This window comes from Ictidomys tridecemlineatus, chromosome 12 (genome assembly GCF_052094955.1).
Source record: "Ictidomys tridecemlineatus isolate mIctTri1 chromosome 12, mIctTri1.hap1, whole genome shotgun sequence".
Lineage (NCBI taxonomy): Eukaryota > Metazoa > Chordata > Mammalia > Rodentia > Sciuridae > Ictidomys > Ictidomys tridecemlineatus.
The window spans coordinates 108,674,125-108,696,070 of NC_135488.1; the positions used below are offsets into that span (position 1 = coordinate 108,674,125).

A 21,946-nucleotide genomic window follows, 5' to 3' on the forward strand; every position below is an offset into this window, starting at 1 on the left:
ACTTTTGATGATTAATCATCAAATACGTGTATGCTATGGAGAGATACGATTGGTGTTGCAATTCTGAAAGGCCACTTCACCCCATCAGCAGTGTGTGGGATAGTTTGGGTGTAGGAGTGAGTGAGGAGGTAGGGTAACCTGCAATGACCTAGATGAAGCTTAGCAAACTTTTCTGTGAAGTGGGAGATAGGAAGTACTTTTGCCTTATGGGCCAAATGTATTCTGCATTGGTAATACTCAACTCTGCCACTGTAACTTTAAAGCAGTTCTAGACAAGATGCAAATGAACTGGTGTGACCGTTGCAATAAAACTATTACAAAAGTTGGTAGAGAGGGGCTGGGGATGTGGCTCAAGCGGAAGCGCGCTTGCCTGGCATACATGCGGCCCGGGGTTTGATCCTCAGCACCACATACAAACAAAGATATTGTGTCCGCCGAAAACTAAAAAATAAATATTAAAAAAAAAATCTCTCTCTCTCTGTCTCTCTCTCTCTCTCTCAAAAAAAAAAAAAAGTTGGTAGAGAGCCAGAATTTAGCCTAAGGGTTATAGTTTGGTAATTCCTGATCTTGATAAATAATAATAAGCCCTTATCTTGAGCTAGGATTGAGTTAGAGTAGGTCAAAAGGGAGAAAGCTAGTGAGATCTGATTAACAAGTGGATTTACAGGGGAGAGTGAAGGAGAAAGACTCAGGTTATGTCTTAGGCCACTAGCATAGGTCGTGGGGTAGTGCTACAGTCCAAGACTGAGGGTATGGGGGTTATGGACTCATTTATGCACTGGATAAAGTTTCAGTGCTTGTTGGACTTATAGAGGTGACTGTCCACAGGCAAGTGAATGTGTGGTGTGGTGGACTTTCCACTGTCACGGGCAATGCTACCGTTAGACCTCCTTAGTTTCCCTCATTTGTATCCATTCAGAATCGAGTATTTTCCTTTTAATCATCTCACCTACGGAAAATACCCTTTTGAATCTAGTTCATGCTGTCTCCATATGACCAGTATGTCCCTTGTAACCAAAGCAACTCTTCACAGACTAAAGGATCATTCATCTCATACAAAAATTATTCTTGCAGGAAGATTTTAGCCTTCTCTTGGGTGGCTGAAGTTCACTTCATGTTGCAGGTAGGAAATACTTTCTGCTTCTCTGACTGTAGATTGGTCAACCAAAAATCTCATAAAGTTTCCCTCCCTCTTCCTCCTTTTTCTTATTCCCAGTTGTGAACTGTTCAAGGGGACACTTGACCTTGCCCTACTTTTGACAGGAACCAGAGTTTCACCTGTCTTCACCCTCCCAGCTCTAAAAGGGCTTGCAGACCTAATTGCCTCTAGGTGCTCTGAGGTCCTTTTGCTAGAGGTTGTAAAGACAGTCATTCCTCTAACAGATGAAACTTTTTTTGGGTTGTTTTCCAAGACCAACTGAATTGATCTAGCAGCCATAATAGGCTCAGTATAGAGGGAAAGTGGCCAAGACCAAGGTACCCAAACTTCTGTAACTGTCACTGGGTGCTTTATTTTGCCCATCCTAATATATCTTTTAGTATTGTACATTTCTGTTAAAATGTGACAAATCCTCATTTTTCTGAGACAGCTTGGAGGCTGGCTTGTTACTATTATTTTGGGGCTACTAAGGATAGGTATAAGCATAGCTTAAAGTGGAGAATCAATGAATCAAATGTTCTATCAAAGATTTGCAATTCTGATTGGACATTAAAACACATTGGGTAATTTTAAATAAATTTTAATGCCCAGATCAATTGAATAAAAATCTCTGGAGGTAGGTTCTGGGAATTTGTATTTTTCAAAATCACCCCAGATTATTCTAAAGTGAAGCTAGATTGGAAGCATGGCACCAGAATTAAAATTTAATTTTTTGATTATGTAGGAAATTGCAATAAGTAAGCACCGAGAATTAAAACATCATTCTCATTTGCTTGCTTGTGAAGGGCCAATATTTAACTAGCAGCCATGTGTCCTCACAGGACAAACCCCAAACATTCAGAGAGCCCTAAAAATGACATCTGCTACCATTGACACAAACGTAAGAGGGCATTTGATCATAGTTTTATTGAGTCAAACTCATGCCCTTTGAAAAAAACATGTTATAGGCAATAACAACATTCTTCTGTCCTATGTTCCAAAGGAAAATAGACTCTTTACACTCTGTGTTGTACATACACATAAATGAAATATATTAAACACAGTATGTGAAATATGTCAATAGTACATACATCGTTCCTGAGGGACGTTAGTGCCTTGGGCAACAGTTCAGAGAAATACTACGTCTTCCTCTGAAGTGGAGCCCAGGGTGGAGAGAAGTCATGAGAAATAAGTAGTTAGGAAGCTAACATGCTGTGAGCCCTTCGTGGGCTTTGGGATGATTAAATGACCAGTGGTGAGCACAGGAAGAAGGGAGACAAGGAACTTCTCAGGAAGATCACCGTAGAAAAGGTGGTGTGGGAATGAGCCTTAAAGGAGGACTGGTCTTTGGCCCTGTGGACATCAGGGCAAGGGCTTTCCAGGAGGCTAGCCATCAAATGAAAGTGAGAAATTACCAACTGTGGTTATTGTTTTAGTGAAGATTTGAAAGCAAGAGAAGAAAGATCTGAAATTCTCATTTTCAGTAATGGAAATTGTTTGTTTGTTTATTTAATCATCTCTTTATTATGTGGATTGAACCCAAGGGGTGCTTTACCACTAAGCCACACCTCCAGCCCTTTTTTATTTTTTATTTTAAGGCAGGACCTTGCTAAGGTTCTTAGCATGTTGCCAAATTACTGAACCTGGCTTTAAATTACGATCCTCCTCCAGACTCAGCCTCTTGAACCCCTAGGATTATAGGGGTGCACCACTATTTTTTATTTTTGTCATTGACAGTTTTAAAGTGCATCTTTCACTCTTTTGTCTTTAAAGCTAGCCATTCTAGTGAGGGTTAAGCCTTATTTTCTATTTTTTATAAATAAAACTATCGTTCCCCTGTGAATCACAACTCAGCACAGTATTAAGTGTTCAAGATTAGGTATAGAAAGCTCACCAGTGTGGAAAATGTAAATACAATTTCCCATCTTTTCTTGCTTAATTGCTAGATAACAAGTCTCAGGCATTACTCAGAACCACAGCGGACGTGGGAAATCCCAAAATAGATTCTTCCCTTTTGGCAGATTGTAGATTGCAATGGAGGAGGGCCCAGTCAGGCAGCCTTGCTGATGGCAGCTTTGCCTTGAGTCAAGTCTGGTAAACTAAGGTAAAGACAGCACCTCAGAGTGCTGAGCCATTCCCCACCCATGTAAACGAGGAGGAGAAGCAGTTCATGAGCTCTTAGAAGCCCTGTTTTAGGTTTGACTGTGCTAAGAGGAGGTACCAACATTTAAGGCACATCCCCCGACCTCCTAGAGATCAAACTGTGCATAAAAAGGGGAAGCATATATATTCTTTCTTCTCACTAAACCCAAATCCCCATTGATGACTACAATTTGAGACATCACATGCCCTTCTAAGGATGAAACTTCCAGGGACATCAAGCCTCTCCTTCCATTCTGTCCCTCTACCCACCTTTACACTCCTGTCTGGGTTTTCAGCTGGATGTTTGGAATAGGGATTTGTGATGACATTACAATTTCATGTAATCATTCATCTGTGTGATGCAATGATTATTATTGGAGCATTGTTTAAAATACTGTGAGTGTATGTGTGTGTATATGTGTGTATTGCAATCAGGTGATCACTACCTCTGAAATAAAAATAAAAATTTCTGGCTAAAATTTCATTAGTTGTAACTGGTCTGTGCATAGTGAATGAAGCGATGTCATGTTTGGCTGGAGTTTCATGAAGTAGTGTCAGTCCTTCTGATCTGTGTCCTGGAGTGTCAGCTGCAGGGTGCACACCCAGCAGCTCCTTTGAGCCCACGAGGTGGGGAGCTGTTGGTGATCTGGCTGTGCAGGGAGTACTTTGCCCCCATGTTAGGCTTCAGACATCAACCTATTTGTCTGGAGCACTGACAAGAGCATCAACATAGAGTGATGGCTGGAGGCTCAGTGGAAAGTTCCCACTGATTCTAAGAAGCATTTCAGGGCAGCCACTTAACAACTCCCGCACAAGCTCTTTTCCTTGCCGTCACAGCTGAAGTAGATCAAATCTGGGTGGCAGTGCTTTCAAAGCGTGATGCAGTGCATGGGGGCTGCTGGTGACTGCTCAATTCAAGCTGTTCAGGGATGCTGGGCAGGGGAGCTCTTGCCATGGAGAACGGACACACTGTCAGTGAAGGGATGCCCAGAACAATGTCAGCAAACGACTCTGGGCTCCATCCCAAGAAATGACTAGTGAGGGATAGATCCTGGATGTTGGGAGTCAGGGAGATGAGAGATCCAGAGGAGGAAAAGGAGGACGTCAGAGACCTCTGCCACCGATGGGTAATGTCCAAGGCTCGTTTTTATTGAACACTCATGGAGCAATGTGTGGGGTGGGGACTGATCAGCCTGGATTAAAGGCACACACTGCAGTGGATTCTTTTATAACTGGGAAGGGAAGGACTCTCTTCCTCCAAGGCAACCTTCGCTAGGGAGATTTTGACGGGTCAGTTGAGGGCATAGTGAAGTTGGAAGAAATTGAAAACACTGTAACTGCTCGGTAAGCCTGACTGGAATCTCAATAGACCTTATTGGAGAAGGGAGGTGAGAGAAGATACCTCTTCCTGTGGGAGGTAGAGCTATGAGCATGGGAAGGTCGGAGATTTCTGAGATGGACATCACTCGGATGGAGGAGAAGGAGAGCAAGGAAGCCTGAGAACACAGTGGGGCTTGAGGTCCTGCAGGATGAGTGTCAGTGGGCTCCTCTGCAGAAAACCTCAGGAGGAAAGGGAGGTGAAGTGCCAGCTTTGTCCTGTGAATGTTCTGTGGCTGCCCACCTCAAGTAGCAAAAGTCACAAGGGAGGACAGCATCATTCATGCTTTCCTGACAGAATGAAGTGTGGTCACATTGGGGGTGGCTTAAGAAGTGGGTGGTTTGATTGGAGGAGAGGACTTGGAGCAGAGAGTTGAGAGCAGCTTGCACCCCGTTGAAGGAACCTCCTGGACCAGAGAGGAGAAGAGACCACCTCATTGCAGCCTGGAGGATAGGGCCCAGGAGGAGGCAATCTGACATTTGGAGCTGTTGTGTGCTGGCTGGTGGACAGGACGCTGGGGAGAGGGTTACCAAGTAAGGGCTGAGCCTTTACTGATGTGGTAAAAAGGAGAGGTGTCATGAGGCTGAATGTTGGGACCATGACTATTAAGGTTCTTTCTTTGAGCTGACTCTGGCTATCAAAGAAGGCCTCCTGGATACTGGAGGAAGGAGAGGAACTACTGAAAGTCTGGACTACAGGAGAGAAGTTTCGGAAGGCTAGCATGAGAGGAGAGAGCAGGGGAGAGCTGTCTCTGAAAGCATTGGCTCCTGAGTCCCAAATCTTTTCTCATTCTAGTGCAAGAGAAGAGTATGACCTCTAGGGAAGAACAAATGTTGAAAGTGAAAGCAGAAAGGAAATGTGGATATGAACATCCCTGGAATGAGAGGCCAGCAACCAGGGGGACCAGGAATGCAGCAAGGTCTAAGGTGGGCCCAGAGAAGGCACAGGATCTGTGTCTGATTGCCCTGCCTGTGCCCCAATTTGCCCCTTTTGTGCAGATTCTGGTTCCTATTGATAATTAGGAGGCAGAGTCCTGAAGGAATCTAACTGGAGTGTGACCACTTGGAACTCAGCAAACCTCAGCAGGGGAGAGTCCAGAGTTCAGTATTATTACAGCAGGAATGGCTGGGGGCTGAGATGGATGTTGGGAAACCCAAGTGGGAGTCGGTTATGGTGATGCCTGTGCATTAGCTACCTGGAGAGTTATCTGAAAAAGACTTCCTCTGTCTATCTCTGAATCACATCTCACTCTTCAAGAAACTTCTTTGTATGTGGGAGGTTATTGTTATTCAGGCAACCACGGAACCTCTGAAAGTCAGTGGTATGCTTTTGTGGTGCTTTAGAAACATGTTCCTAAACCATGGTGGTTAAAAGAATGGACTTGCAAGCCAGATTGTATCTAGTTTCTATGTATATGTGAAAAAAAAGGATAGATACAGGTAGTGAAGCAGCTTAAATTGAGTAGAATTCTCTTCTTGCCCAGAAAAAACAATTCTTTTCTTTACTGGAAATCAATATATTTCTAAGCCACACCACTGTTGGATCATAAAGCTGAGGGTGCTAGAAAACAATCTCTTGTTTGGTAATTATGCTGACATTTCTGTGTCAGCTTCTGTAATACCATGATCATAGCTTCGGTTTTGGCTTCATGGGGTTCCAATCCTGGCTGTGTCACCCACGGACAGTGTAACTTGGAGAAATCACTTATCTTTCTTGAGTTTCTCCTTTCTCATATGAGAATTGGAGGTGCTGTACCAATTTCACAGGCTGTTCTGAGTGAACTGACCTGTTGTTAACCAGAAGTCAGGGAGACTTGTCCCTCAGGAAGGACACCAAGGGGATTTCTCTCCCTTGGTACCCAACAGGTGCTTTCTGTACCAAAACCCTGAAGGAAAACCACATCAATCAGTCCCATCAATGGAGACTCTCATGTGGGTCAACTTTTAGAGTAATCTAACACTCTTAAGGGTGGGAAATGGAGGTCCAGAAGAGAGGAATACCCCAGTCAGTCAGAGGACACGGGTGCTGGCTCCCTGTTCTTTTGCTTCCTGACTCTTGGCTTTTCTCACCATGCTCTAGTAATGGCAGCTTGACTGTGGGAAAGGTCCTTGGCTGGGAATAAGTAATACCAACTATTTATTGAATAACTGCTTCCTAAAGCATGGACTTGCAAGCCAGACTACCTGGCTTCAAATGTTAGCTCCAACACCTACTAGATAGAAACTCGAGGAGAGTCATCAAACTGCTCACCACCTCAGTTGCCTTTTCTGTACAATAATAGTATTTTTATGGAGATTAAACAAGTTATTTTATCTGTATGTTTCAATCTGTATCTGCATTACAGACAATGGTGGTAATCTTAGAACAGCACCTGGCACATTGTAAGTACTTCATATTAGCATGTGTATAAGCATTGTCTTTGGTGAAAAAGGTAAGAAAGAAGTAGGTGATGATAGGTCCTTGCTGATGCCTTTTCCTGGAATAATTTTAAAAATTCTATTCCCTTTGATTTGTAAGAGCATCCCAGTTTGGGCAATAAATTTAATGGTCATCCAAGTAGTAAAAAATGCACCTGTTTGTAATAAATTTTTCTATCTCCATCAGAAAATGTCTGTGACCATTTGGGCTTGTAACCTCTTTGTATACTAGTTTCTTCATCTTTAAAATGGATGCTTAGATTAAATCCAATTTAAATTCATGTCAACATCCACTTTTCAGGTGTCTACTATGTATATGAGACTACTGAAAACACATAAAGCTATGCAAAGATCTAAAATTAGTATTGTGATGGGATAGAAAACATGGTGTATCATGTGCTGTAATACAAGAAGACATTCTGTTCCTGAGCACTTCATGGCTTAGTGGAAGAGGCCATTAGAGATGGAGAGCGGTGACCAGCATTAGATACATGAAGTGGTCAGTGAGGGAAGAAGGATAGTGTGAGGACATGCAGAGTTTCTATTTCAAAGAAGACTTCTGTTCAAGGTGGACTTTGAGGTAGTCTGGAGAAAGGCAATGCAATGGTGAGAGCATGGATTTTAATGGAGTGGTGTTTAAACCTTGCCTCTCTCAATAGTGGTGTGCTTTGAATATATGACTTTGCTGAGCTTCTGGTTCTTATCTGTGAGATGGAGACAGCGACTCTTGGTGACTTAAGTGCAGGAATAGATGTACCCTGCTGGATAATCAATAAACACATGGAGAAGAGTTAAAAAGGCATTTCAGATACATGGTATCAATGAGTATAATCACAGAGGCAAGAAAGTTCAGAGGATGTTGGAAATCAATGGGCAGTGCTGCCTTTTGGAGTTGAGGATTTATGATGGAGACAATGGGAAATTAGAACAGACTTGGATTCACTGCTTGATCCATATGCATTGGTCCTCAGCAAGACATCCCTGCTATTTTCATGGCCAGTTGACTTCATGTGTCAACATGAAGGGAACCCTATAAAGTTAATTTTAAAAATGTCTATAATTAGAACTGAGCTAGGGAAACTATTTGACACTTCTCTGTGACATCATAAAATAGTACATTGTTAATCCAGAGATAATACTTGTCACTGACTGGCAGATGAATGGTATCTTATTGTGCCATTGGTCTATGTGACTTTTCATTTGGTAGTTAGAAAGCTCACTGAAGAATCATCAAACAGCTCAGCTTTTTTTTTTTTTGATTTATGAGATAGTTTCCATAAATCTGCATGATTACCAGAAGGCATTCTTAATGTGGTGGTGAAAAGCTATATTAAGGCATCAGCAGTGCAGCTCAAAATCCTGAATTGCAGGCCAGAGAAAGCAGCCAGGCTTGACTAGAGGCTCACTGAATTATTGATAAGGTCAGTTAGGGGTGAGTGGATAGTTGACCCCACCCCTACACCCCATCTCCCAGCTTCAAGAAGGAAACAGCACAGAGTTTAGGAAAGACATTAGCCATCAGACCTCTGTTCTCTTTGGAAAAAATTCTCATTTCTTCCTCAGAATTATGTCCAGAATTATAAGACTTTTTAATTGTTCATTTACCATTTTTTCTTCTACTTGTATTTTTAATAAAAATAATGTGACTCAATAAATTTTAATAAGTATTAATAGGAACCTAGTAATATAATTTAATTATATTCTTACATTATATTACCAAGTTAATGTTAAATTATATTAATGCACATTAATATTAATAATAAATATTTTAATAAATATGGCTCATTTTGGAGGAAGCAGGTTAAAAATAACCATTATAATTTTATACATGAGGACATTGAAATTCAAAAATTTAAAAGCCTTGACTGAAGGCCCTCAGTTATAAATTGTTGGATTCCAAAGTGTTCACTTACTCATTTTGGCCAAAGGGTGATTCTAATGGGAAAGGCCTAACAAAGGAAGTCAGGGAATATGAATATTATTTCCAACATCACTACTTTCTAGTCCTGTATCTTCTGGCAAGACACAAAACCTCATCTATAAAATGCTGATAACATTAGCTTTGTATACCAGAATTGATATGAGGATTATGTCAGAAAATGAATGTGTAAGCATTCCATAAAGCAAAAGCATTATGCAAATAAATGCAAATATAGACAATGTTAATTACTAAATTATTCACAGAGTCTTATTTCATTAATAGCTCTGCTGCTTTCTATAGCCCTTTGGGGAATTCCACTGCCAGTTAGTGAAGGGGGACCTTGCGTCTGCCGTTCACCCTCCTCTGTGCTTGACCATGCCCAAGATGCCAGGGTGCAGAGATGAGTGCAACAGGACCCCTGCCCTCTGGGGCCTCTGTCTGGTTGAGGGAGATAACGCTCAGGCTAAAATACAACTTCTAACCTGAAAATTCAAGTGACATTTTATGAATAATGATTAAGAGCTAAGCACAGTGCTGTTTCCTAAGGGTATAAAAATTAATAAGGCATAGTCTTTGCATTCCATAATGTCACTGTCTAATTGGAACACAGATAAGTAAACAGGGATAATGGCAAACAGGCAAAGTGGAGGTGAGCCTAGCAAGGTAGAACCCAGGCCCCAGGCTCTACAAATCCATTTTAGCATGAAAGATGGGGCTAAAAATACCTTCTTAGCACTGTTGGGAATCTCAGCATCTCTGAAATTCAAATGAAAAGGATGGGTTACTAGATGGAATGAAGTAAGATTTTTGCTGAGGGTTCTGGCACACACAAGATTCTGGAAACCTGACACAAGAGTGGCAGAATGTCTCAGGTAATGCACCTGGTGGCATGTCTGGTTTGCCGGGGACTGATGGCATTTCCTGATACCCCTTACATAACATTGGCTTATTTATGTTCCTGGTGTACTGAGCAACTAGGAGCTGCATTCAGATGCAGAACAGAATGTGGCTGATGAAAGGAAATGGATTTTTACATGATTTTTCTGACTAGACAAAACTCTAGATTCTCATTTGATCATCTTGGAGGGAAGACAGATTGGAAATCTTGTCATCTTTGTGGGGAGTCTTTCTCTGGGCAGCGGCCTGGGAACAAATTTTTCTAGAAGCTGGCTTTAGAAAGAACAATCTACTACTAGTCTCCAAGGTCTCCAGAGACAGTAGCACATGGAATGGTTCACCTGTTGGGAATGCAGATGAGAGAGGCGGTGCTTTTTTGATGACAGTTTCTGGATACCTACAGACAGGAGAGCTGCAGTATTTTTATGCCCCTGATTTCTCAGCATAGTATGGAGGTTTCACTACATTTACTACTAAGTAATTTTGTGTATTTTTATTTCAGTTGTTTATTGCTATAAACTATCCCATATCTTCATGGCTTATAACAACAACATTTAAAGAGAACATCCTTTACATTTTCATGTATAGACTTGCTTTAGCTAGATGGTTCTTAGATTTGTGCATGAGCTTATAGAGTCATGTGAAGTTTCACCTGGGTTACAGATACAAGACAAGTCACTCATGCAGCTGGTGGTGAATTCTGGAAAACGGCTCATCCAGGGCAACCTACTGATATGCCTTCATCTGGCCCCTTCATAAAGTTTGGCTTTGTACCATGTGGTGGTTGAATTCCAAAAGTGAGTGGTCCAAGAACAGTTTCCTGCTTGGAACTTGCTGGGTGCCTTGAGGCACAATCTAGAAACTGCCATCATCAATTGCATCATATTATTTAATCAAAGAAGTACAAGGAGCTTACTCAGGTTTGACAGAATGGACACAGAATTCTTCTTCTGGTGTCAGGAATATCAAAGTAATTATCAAAGGCAAGGGGAGAGAACATAGAATGAATTTATTGATAAGAGCATTGTGAAAATATTTATGTTCATCTTTAATCTGCTGTGGTACTGATTTTTTATTTTATTTCTAGTTATTTGTTGCTGGTATATAAAAATGGTGTTGATATTCTTTAATGGCCTTGTATTCTATGATACTGTTTTATTTATTTATTAGGTCTAGTTAACACACACACTCATGTCCCTTTGGGTTATCTACACAGGCAATTCTGCCCTCTGTGAATATAACTATTTCTACTTTTTTATTTTTTAAATTCTTACGCTTTAAAATTTTATTTTTAACTTGATTTTACTAGCTTAGTTCTTCAATACAGTGCTAAATAAATGTGGTATAAAGGGACATCCTGTCTTCATCCTAATCTAAAGGTGTAATATAATTTATGATTTCATTACTAATAAGATAGTAACTTTTAGGTTTTGTATAGATGACCTTCATTAGATTGAGGAAGTTTTCTTATTTTCTGAGTTTTCTAAGAGTTTTTCATGTGTATATGTTTTGAATTTCATCAAATGCTTTCATCATCCATTGTAATTGCCATATGGCTTTTCCTCTTTAGTGTATTAATTGCAAATTACATTGATTTTTTTTAAATGCCAAGGCCACATTGTATTCCTGGCATAAAACACACTTGGTCATTATGTATTTCCATTTTATGTGTTGGATTTGAATTTGCTACATTTTGTTAAGGATTTTTGTGTCTAAGCTCATGTGCAATACTGATACATTTTTTTTCCCTCTCTCCCTCCCTTCCTTCCTTATTTTTCTCTGTTGTCTTTGCTTGGTAATACTCATTGTAAGTTAGAAATATTTCTTTCTTTTCTATTTAAAAAGTATTTTGTATAAACTTGACATTACATTTTCCTTAAATATTTGATGGAATTCACCAATAAAACCATTTGAAACTGATATTTTCTTTGCAAAGGGATTATTAGTTTATTAAAAAAGATATGAGTTACTCAAGTATCTATTTCTACTTGAGGGAGCTTTGATAGTTCTTGTTTTTCACAAATTTCCTCTTTCCACCTAAGTTGTGAAATTTATTGGCATAAAGATCTTATTTTTCTTTCAGTTTTCATAAAAATCTGTTGCGATATCACCCCTCTTAATCATAACACTGGCAATATTTCAATTTTATTAAATCCTTCAATGTGCCAGTTTTTATTGCATCAAATTTCTCTTTTATTTTCATGTTTCCTAATTCACTGATTTTCTTCCTCTCATTTTAATTATTTTCTGTGTTCTGCATACTTTGGTTTCGATTTGCTTTTCTATTTTAGTATCTGAACATAGATGAGACATTAATTTGTGAGCATTCTTCTTTTTTAAAATCCACATTTAATATCATGAATTTATATTTAAGTACTACTTTTAATTGTATCCCATATATTTTAATACCTCATATTTAAATTTTCATTCAGTTCAACATATTTTCAAATTTCTCTTGTGATTTGGTCATTATGGTTTTGTTTTCAAGTTTGTTAATCATTTTTTTCCTGCAAATTCAGCTGCTATTCTGTTAATCTTTACTTCAGATATTATATTTTTTAATTATAGAATTCCCAGTTGATTACTTTTAAGAGTTTTCCTTTTATCTTGGAATTTCCTATCTGTAGATCAGTTATTTTAGTCTCTTCTTTAATATATTCAATTAGGTATTTAAAAATCCTTATCTACTGGTTCCAATAGTTTAGTAATCTGCTAGTCTGCTCCTAGTGACTGATTTGTACTCTTGCAATGGTCACATCTGTTTTGTTTTTTTTTTTCCTAGTTTTATATTGCATTCCACACACCACATGTGAAGAAACAATGGAGAGGAAATTATAGTACTGTTTTGACCAGGGCAATTTGCCCTTCAATCTGTTAGGGTTAGAACTGATTATTTAGATTCCTTTACAAGTAAACTTGAGGTTTTGGTAGGCCTAACTTTTTAATAGATTGAGCCATCCAATCCCTGTTTCTTTTTTCTTTTCTTTTTCTTTTTTCTTTCTTTTTTCTTTTTTGGTCTTGTCAGTATTTGAGTTGACAGAAAGTTGGGCTGTGTTTCAATATAGTTTTGGTTCCCTTTTGTATTGAGTCAGAGCTCCTATGACTCTAGAATCCAAATACCCAAAGGATTCCCAAGCTGTACAGATTTTCTTTACTGTTGAGGTCCCCGATAGCTATTCTCTTGGGAAATAAATTCAGGGGGAAAAACTAATGGGGCAGGGAAAGAGTTGCTGGCTAGTGTTTCATGTCTGTTTTGAGACTTTTGCACATCTATCTCACAACCTGTTTGTGGGAATGATTCTTTTCAGAATCCTGGCCCCCTATATTGAAGCTTCTGCATCTTCTGACTCACATATTAATGGCTTGTTTCTCTCTGGAATGCAGTTTATCAAGGCCACCTAGAATTCTCTGCTTTTCAATGTCTTCTTTAGAAGAATAGTTTTTGTTATCTTGGGAGATAAAGGACATTCACATTCTCTTATATCATAGCAGAAGCAAAAGTTCCTCAGAGAAATTGAGACAAATTGATTGTAACCAACAAAGTTTAAGAAATAAAAGCAGAGAAAAAGAGAAGATAGAGGGAAACTTCACCAATGCAACCAAAGTCAGAAGGGGACACAGAAAAGAAAAAAAAGAAAGAAGAGGATTTTAATAAAGGTTGTGGAGGAAGTAATTTCAATTACCATAGCCATTATAAAACTATAGATGAATTAAATTCACCTGTTAAAAGAGAGATTGTTAAATTATGATTAACTTTTGAATAGATCCTGCTTTCAACACATGTGTCTGGAGACAGTGGCAACAGCTGGTATGTCAAACCTCTGATACAGCACAGCTGCTGAACCACCACGATACATGTGTGCCGTAGAGAACCGGAATGCACCTTCTGAATACGTCTAATGTCTCAGAGAACAGATGGCAACAGAGAAATGGAAGTAAGCAAAACCCAACAAACTCCAGAGAGCTGGTCTAGTGATACTAACGTCGGACAGAAAAGATTTTATGAGGAAATTCTTTGGTAGGGATAAACAAGGCCAACATGCAAAGCCAGTTGAAATCAACTAAGAAATTTACTGCTTTTGATGCACCTAATAACGTAATTTCCAAATTATTAAACACTAATTGACAAACATAAAAGTACAAACAGAAATAGAAGCAAACACAAGAATTTTAGGAGGTTGTACTGGGCAAGGTGGTGAGGGTCTGTAGTCCCAGCTACTCAGAAGACTGAGGTGGGTTGACCACTCCATTTGTGTGTTAGAGACCAGCCAGGGCAACAGAGAAAGACTCCCCCCACCCCATCCCCCCAAAAATTCTGGGTATACATTTTTATAAAATGAGTATAAATCCTATGTTGAACATAATGCCATTAAATGTAATAGATATTAAATGCAACGTAAGTATAGGTATTATACTACAGGTAGAATATATATTGTTTTCAGACTTGAAGATATTCATTTTTTATAACAGTATAATGGTGATATTGTAATTGAAGAAAATTATGTATAACTGAATGGTTGAGAAAATACTGGACATTAAAACTTGTGAAATGTGGCTATAGGAGGATTTAGAAGGAAATGTACATCTTGAAATTTATTTAATGAAAAATTTAAAGTTACAAGAGAATCGTTCACTTAGAAATCTAGAGAAAAGAACAAAAGAATAAAACTAAAACATGAAGGAAGGATAAAATAAAATTAAGGTAACAAATTAATAAATTAGAAAGCAAATAATGAGTAATATAAATAAATTGAACGGCTACTTCTTTGAAAATAAAAGAGTGGGCAATTTGCTTAGTGAATCAATGATTAAATAATGAACAAACATAATATTAAGGGACACAGGAAATTTAATCAAAAATTAGAGATTTAACAGATTCCCAAGAGAAAAATACAATTAACTTTATGCCAGTAACTTGAGAGCTTGGTTGAAAAGGATAATGTAATATAAAATCAAAACAAACTATTAAGCACTAAGTACTTTGAATTGGATCCTTCAAAGTTATCATGTCTGGGATTTTAGTCTTATCAAACAATTAAGGAACTGCCTGCCACAGTTTCCAGGTTGGAAAGAGAAGTAGAAGTTCTCGCTTCCTATTTAACAAAATTTGCAATTCAATTCCCCAGTCAGTATGACAGCATTGTATGTCACACCTACCACATTCAAGTGCTCAGTAGCCATGAGTAACCAGTAGCCACTGTGATAGACAATGTGGGTTACAGAAATTTTTTATCATCACCGAAATTTCTGTTGCAGAACTTGGATTTAGATTGAAATATTGTCAAATGTATAGGCCCGTAAACTAATGGAGTAGACTAGGGAAATCTTGAAATAGCTTTTGAGGCAACTGGCGACAAGAGACATTATGAATTAATATGGCCAAAGAATATAGTGCTGGCAAATTAGATATTCATATGGGAAATGCCTACAATCATATCCTAAATCTATTCCCTCTAAGTGAAAATTTTTAGATAGAATTAAAAATCAACATGAAAAATCATAAAATAGAAAAAATAAGCCATATAACTGAAATATGTATAAACAGAGGTCCTGTTTGCAAAAGGTACAGTCACAAAAATGAATATTTTATATAATCTATATAATTCCTATAATTAAATATGAAAAACAATAACCCAATGGAATAACAAGCAAAGGGTTAGAAGAGGGAATTGATGGAACTATGAACCCAAAGACAATAAGTACATAAAACAGTGCTCAAAGTTATTAATAGTTGGGAAAATAAAATGAGACATCCCTTCACATTTGTTTTGCCAGAAATTTTTTTTTTCCTGTCAAAATATCCTGTAGTGTTAAGGATGTGGCATAAATATCCTGTTAGTGGAATTTAAGTTATGTGATCAATTCACAGGGAAGAAAAACATGACGTTTTCAAGTGATGTGGAAGATTTGGACCCCCTTTGGCCTCAGGGGTATTAAACTGGGGAGCTCGCATACACATCCCCGCTCTCTGTATCCAAGGATGCTCACGCAGCATTGTATGTAAACATGAAAATGTTCATGTACTAAGTGTTCAGGAGTCCGATGACAGATAAGCACACTGTGGTACACCCATGAAACAGAATAATATAACAGCATTAATAGTCAATGAAATTCTTCTAAAGCTGAACATAACGTTACCGTCAGCTCCAACAATCGTGCTCTTTGATAGTTACTTGAAGGAGTTGAAAACTTTAAGTCCACATAAAAATCTGCACATGGATACTTACAGCAACTTTGTTCAAATTGACAAATTTGTCCTCCAGACAAATGAATATTATTTAGGACCAAAAAGATCTAGATATCCAGCCAGGAAAAGACATATAGAAAACTCAAATGTGAATTACTAAGTTAAAGAATGCAATCCAAAAAGGCTCCATACTGTATATGTCCAGCTATATGACCTTCTGGGAAAGACAAACCAAGGCACCCAAAAAAGATCAGTGGTTGCCAGGGGTAAGGGAGAGAAGAGGATGGGTAGATGGGCACAGAAGATTTAAGGGCAAAGAAAGTAGTTTCTATGATACTGTGGATATGTGTTATATCAATTTGTCCAAACTCATAAATAAAAAACACTAAGAGTAAACAGTAATATAAACTCTGTGCCCTGGGTGATAATAATGTGTTGATATAAATTCATCAGCTGAAATATACATGCCCTTCTGGTAGGAGATACAGAGGATGCGGGAAGCTATGCATGCACCTGGAAGGAATATTTAGGAAATTCTGCATCTTCTGCTCAATTTTCTTGTGAACCTGTAGCTTCTCTTAAAAAAAAAAGTCTATTTAAAAATCAACAAAATAGAACCATAAAATACAACATAGACACATTTAAAAAAGCCTTCAATGTTAAGTGGAACAAGTCACAGAATGATATGTAGGAATGAAGCATTTATATGCATCTGAAAATATTCAAAATCTGCACTAAGATAAAACATCATGGAGGGTGAACACCTCTACCAAGACGCATACTATCTCTGAGTGCTTTACAAATGCTTTTTCTTTACCTCTCAGCCTTTTAGCTTCAGGCACACTAAGCTCCTAACAGTTCCCAAACATCTTGTACTGCCTTCACTTGGCCTTTGCATACAGCTCTGCCTATGAATACTTCACACTGTTCTTTGGTCAAATTTTACAAAATGATAGAATGTAGCTCTAAATTTCCTTTTCAAGTCAGGCTCTTCTGAATTCTGAGGTAGGGTCAAATTTTTCATTCTCCATTGAAATTGAATATGTACTTCTCAGTTGCTGAATAGGACATTCCTTTAGCATTGGGTTTCTGTCCCATTGGTCTTTGGATCCTCAGTGTAACATAGTGCCTGGTACTCAGCCAGCACTGAGTTAGTACTTGTTGAATAACAAAATGAAAGATTTTCTCTTGTGGCCTTTGGGAAGGCTCAGCTTGTTTTGAAGAAAACTTTGGGTGTTTGTGGGAGTCTTTAGGAGTGGAATTGTCCCAGAAAAGTGGTGATACCCACTTTTCAGCATGAACAGCTTGGCTCCATCCACTAAGTCCTGCCCATTGAAATGGACTCTAACTTAAAAGAGCTTCCTATTCCGCAGGATTTCTTAGTGGGTTTATAACTTACCTGGGCAGCTGGGTAGTCTACCAGGAATCCTAACATTAGTGGGACAGGTCAGCCGCATGCTCAGAATGAGTTCTGCATCTGATGTTTTAGCCTCTTGTTTTTGTTTGTTGTTGTTTGTTTATTTATTTATTTTTTTTTGCATTCCTGAACTCAAATGCACATGTAATTAACTGCCTGGTTTCTATGGGCTCTTGCTTTCAATTAACTATTTACTCCCTTGCCAAGAATCATGCCTCACATTGTTAAATTCCAAAGTCATGGTATTAGCTCTATTGTCATGAAACCTTCTGTTTACATGTGCTAGTGGATATTGCCTAAGGGAGTATATGTATTTTAAGAATTATATTGAGGATCTCAGAAATTCCAAACATCTCTAATATCCTAAAAGGGATGACTCTTGAAGGGGGAATACAAAGGTTTAGGGGATGCTCCAGACTGAATTATCTCTGAAGTTATTTCCAGGACTGACCCTGCCAAGGTGCCTCTTTCTGGCTATGGCAGCCATGGAGATATCCTGCTCCCTGTCTCTCCCTTATACAAGAAGAATCCTTACCCAACCAGGGGGAACATGATTAGCTGAACAACTCCTAGCTCTTTGCTCCTTCAGGATCCACCTCAGCTCTTGCTGTGGTTGTGCTGTTCTCTGATGGATTCTGGTCAGAGGCTGAGCAAAGCCGTGATACCGAGGCTTAGGTATTTCTGCCCAGACTGAGATTTCTCTAATAGGAAATTTTCATCCTGGAGCCCCTTTTTGGGCTGGTGGAATATCAGTAGATTAGCACCCTGATCTGAGAGCTCTCACGGTCCAATCCTGCTTCCTCTCTTTTCCTTTGACAGATAGTACTAGTCAGTCGATAAACCTTTGCATTTTTAACTCCTTATCAATGTCCATTTCCCTCAGAACACAATGAATGGCACAGACTGTAAGACCTTCATAATTCTAGGGTATGCAGTTGGGGTCTGGGTGGCTTGCTGGGCTAAAGGCAAGGGTGGAGAGGTATTGCTAATATCAGTGCTTCTCTGACTTTGGATGTTGACAGGCAAAAATAATGTGTGGGGTCTGTGTTGGGGAAGGGAACAGTATGGTCAGACTGAGGTCTAGACTGAGGTCTAGTTGCACTGTACTCTGGGCTGTGTTGTGTTTGATACAACTCCAGGGCAGCTGGGGAGTGCATCTAGGAAGGTAGTTTGAGGTCAGCTTTGAACATTGTGCTGAGATCTTCCGAGTTTTATTTTATAGGGAGTTACTGCATTGGAAACAAGGTCATGCTTAATATCCTTTGTGGAATTATCTGGTTTGGGCCCACACTGGGATTTAAATCTAGCTAAGCAGAAGCTAATTAACAAGCAGGTATTTTGTATTTGGGTTTACCTTGGAAATCTGCTTTTTAAATATAGGATTAATGTGGGGGGAGTGTATTGCAGGCTCATAATCAGCTGTGTGAGTGTCCACTGGTCCTTCTGTGGTCTGTCAGCTTGTTTTGCTCTAAATCCTGGGTTCCTCAGAGATGGTCCTGGGGCAGTAGTCCCTCCAAATGCAAACTTCCTTTCAGATGGGTTCTGCCCTAGGACCCTTTTATTTGCTGACCTGAGGAATTAACTGAATTGACCTTCAGAAAGATACCTTGAAATCAGAGTGACCAGATTTAGGGGAAAAAAATAAAATAAAAATAAAGACACAACCACACAATAAAACATAAAATATGTTTATGTGCATGCATATATGATGTGCTAAAATGATTCTTTGCTTATATGGATATGTATAGACTCTAAAGTTGGTTCCTAAGACCCTCCCTCATGCAGTGTGGCACAGGGATTCCCTGAGACAGTGCAGAACTGCAGCGAGCTGTCCAGAGTGAAGAACTATGGCTTGGCTAGAGGACATAGGACTCCTGGTAGCAGTCATTTAGCAATAGATTGCAAGCAGACCGCATCCTGTACAGGAAAGTGTCCAAGAAATAAGGGAAGAGCAGTCTTCTCAGACTTTAAAGCTCTAATTATTGTTTATTTACTGGTAATCAGCATTAAGCAATAGGTTTCCTGAGAATGGAATTTGTACCATTTACATCATATTCTCTGTGCCTAGTATAGAACCAGGAACATATCAGAGACTCATTAACTATTTCTTAACTAGATGAGTAAATTAAGGAATATCAAAATTACTATGTGAAAAATAGGAAATTGGAAAAATATCTTATGTGGATAATTCATTCACACAACCAATAGTTTTGGAGTAGCTCTCCATGCTCACTGTTTTAGTCACTGCTGATATTGCCATGGTTCTCATTAGAACTGAACTTGTTTGGGCTGTTAGGAATAATTTAATTTCCAATTTAGATACACCAAATAAGAGTCAGGAGTAGGAAGAGATGAGTTTGGGTGGGACTAGAGTAGACTTTGAGGTTCTCCAGAGTTGGCTTTTATGAATGATGTGACAGCACCCCCAAAAGAGGCATCCAGGACCAAGGTTAAAGATAGGAAATCTCATAATGTGTGCTGGCCATGAGGTTGTCATTAATGAGAAATTAGATCAAAGGAGTTACCTGGGAGTAACTGAGAAGATCGCCATAACAAAACCCGCCGATCGGGTGGTTTAAAATGAAAATTTTGTTTTATTTCTAAATACTGACAGTCCAAGATCAACATTTTGGCAGGTGTGGGTCCTTTTGAGGTCTCATCCCTTGACTTGTAGGTAGTTGTGTTCTTCTGTGTCCTCAGGTGATCTTTCCATCCCTGGTGTTTCTCTGTGTGTTCAAATTTCTTCTTCTTCTTAGGACCCCAGTCAGATTGGATCAGAGCTCATCCTCATGGCCTCATTTTAGCTTAATCAACTCCAAAAATCCAGTCACCCAGGACAGTTACATTCTGAAGCACTGTGGGCTAAGAGCTCAACATAGAAGTGTTTTGGAAGAGGGAGGATGCAGTTCATCTCCGAGCAGTCATAACTACATGGTAGTCTAGAAAGAACTGTTAGGATTCTTGAGAAGGGAGATGACGTCTTAGGAGTGGAATAAGGGTGATTTCATCTATGCTTGGTGTGAGCAGTGGGGGACTCTGTTAAATTAATTATTTGGAGTTATCACAGATTCAACTGCTGGATATTGATGTAAGCCATCACTGTGAAAAAAGAAAATTTGCCCTCTTTGACTTATTGTTAATCATTATAAGCTTTGACCACATAATTTTGTCACAGTTTAAATGTTTTTGAAAATCAATGATTTTTCTCCTTTAGCCGTCCATAACTCATAGTGAATATTTTCCCTGAAGTCTCTGTTGTTATTTCAGGTTTCAGCAAGGGAACATCGTGACAGACAGGAGAAAAGGAACACAGAAGCTTGAAAATACACATGGCATAACTTGATATCTTGATGGGTTATGGCAGGTCCTACCCCTGTCAATTGTCTCTGATTATCTGAGAAAAATGTTGGTAACATTCTTTTATCAACTTTTGAAGGTGGGATTAATTGGACAATCCAGAAGATGACTGATTTTTATTTGGTTTATTTCCTTTTTGACTTTATTTTTGGCATGGAGACCAACTCTTCATTTTGATTGAATAAAACCCATATTGCCAAGTAGTACAAATAAAATGATCATACACTGTGTTCATTAAAATAATTGTACTTATAGAAAATTTGCTTTAGGTACTATGATGCTGAAGATGCAGATGATTAAGAAATGTCACTTCTTTTTTAAAAAAATTCTTGTTTGGTTCAACACTCAAATTCTAGAATTTTGATATCTTCAGTACCTAGCTTTAGGCTAGTCTTCCCAAAAATCTTTGTCAATGACCCCAATGTGTTTCAATCTACAAAATTTTTCTTCTTTGTCATTTTTTCTCATCTTTGTATTTTAAAATTTACTTTATTCATGTAAAAGTAGAATCACCTTCTCTTTATTCAAATGCCAATTGTCAATTTAAAACATCTCAGAATAAATTTGAGAATTAAAATGTGCTCACCCTCACTACTATTTGTTAGTATATCTAGGCTACTCCTGCACAATTGTTTTTGACAATTTAGTGTTCTATTGTTTATTTACAGCCTGGTTTTAAATGACTGAGTTCAATATTTATTGCTGAGCTTCCCCCCTTATCTTAGATGCCATTTCTTACAGTCTTCCCAAATATTCCAATGGATGAAATTTGTTTCCTCTTTCCATGGAATCATTTTCTTTGATTATTGATATATCCATTGCTCAGCCCAATTCGTGAGTTAGGGCAGGGAGACAATAAGCATAGTGGTTGAACAGAATTTGGAAATTTAGAAAGAAGATAGACCGCAGCTTGCTGCAGATGGGAGTGTTTTTTTCCGAATGGTCTAATAGGAATCAAGTCCAAAGATCTGAAAGAAGGAAGAATCAGCACGTTCATTGATTAACAGTTATCCCAGTCAGCTGTGCTCACTTGATTGTTTGACATTCAATCTTTTGTCTTCCTGACAGTCATTACTGTCCCCAGTAAAGACT

The 21,946-nt window shown here is 38.7% G+C and overlaps 1 long non-coding RNA gene across 1 annotated transcript in view; it reads left to right on the forward strand.

Annotated features, from left to right (window-relative positions):
* The window catches only part of LOC144369448 (uncharacterized), a 33,633-nt gene extending 12,260 nt beyond the window's left edge, over positions 1-21,373 (forward strand). The window contains exon 3 of the long non-coding RNA XR_013429225.1: positions 20,765-21,373. This is a non-coding gene — a long non-coding RNA (uncharacterized LOC144369448). The remainder of the gene's footprint in view (positions 1-20,764) is intronic.
* Positions 21,374-21,946: the final 573 nt, after the last annotated feature.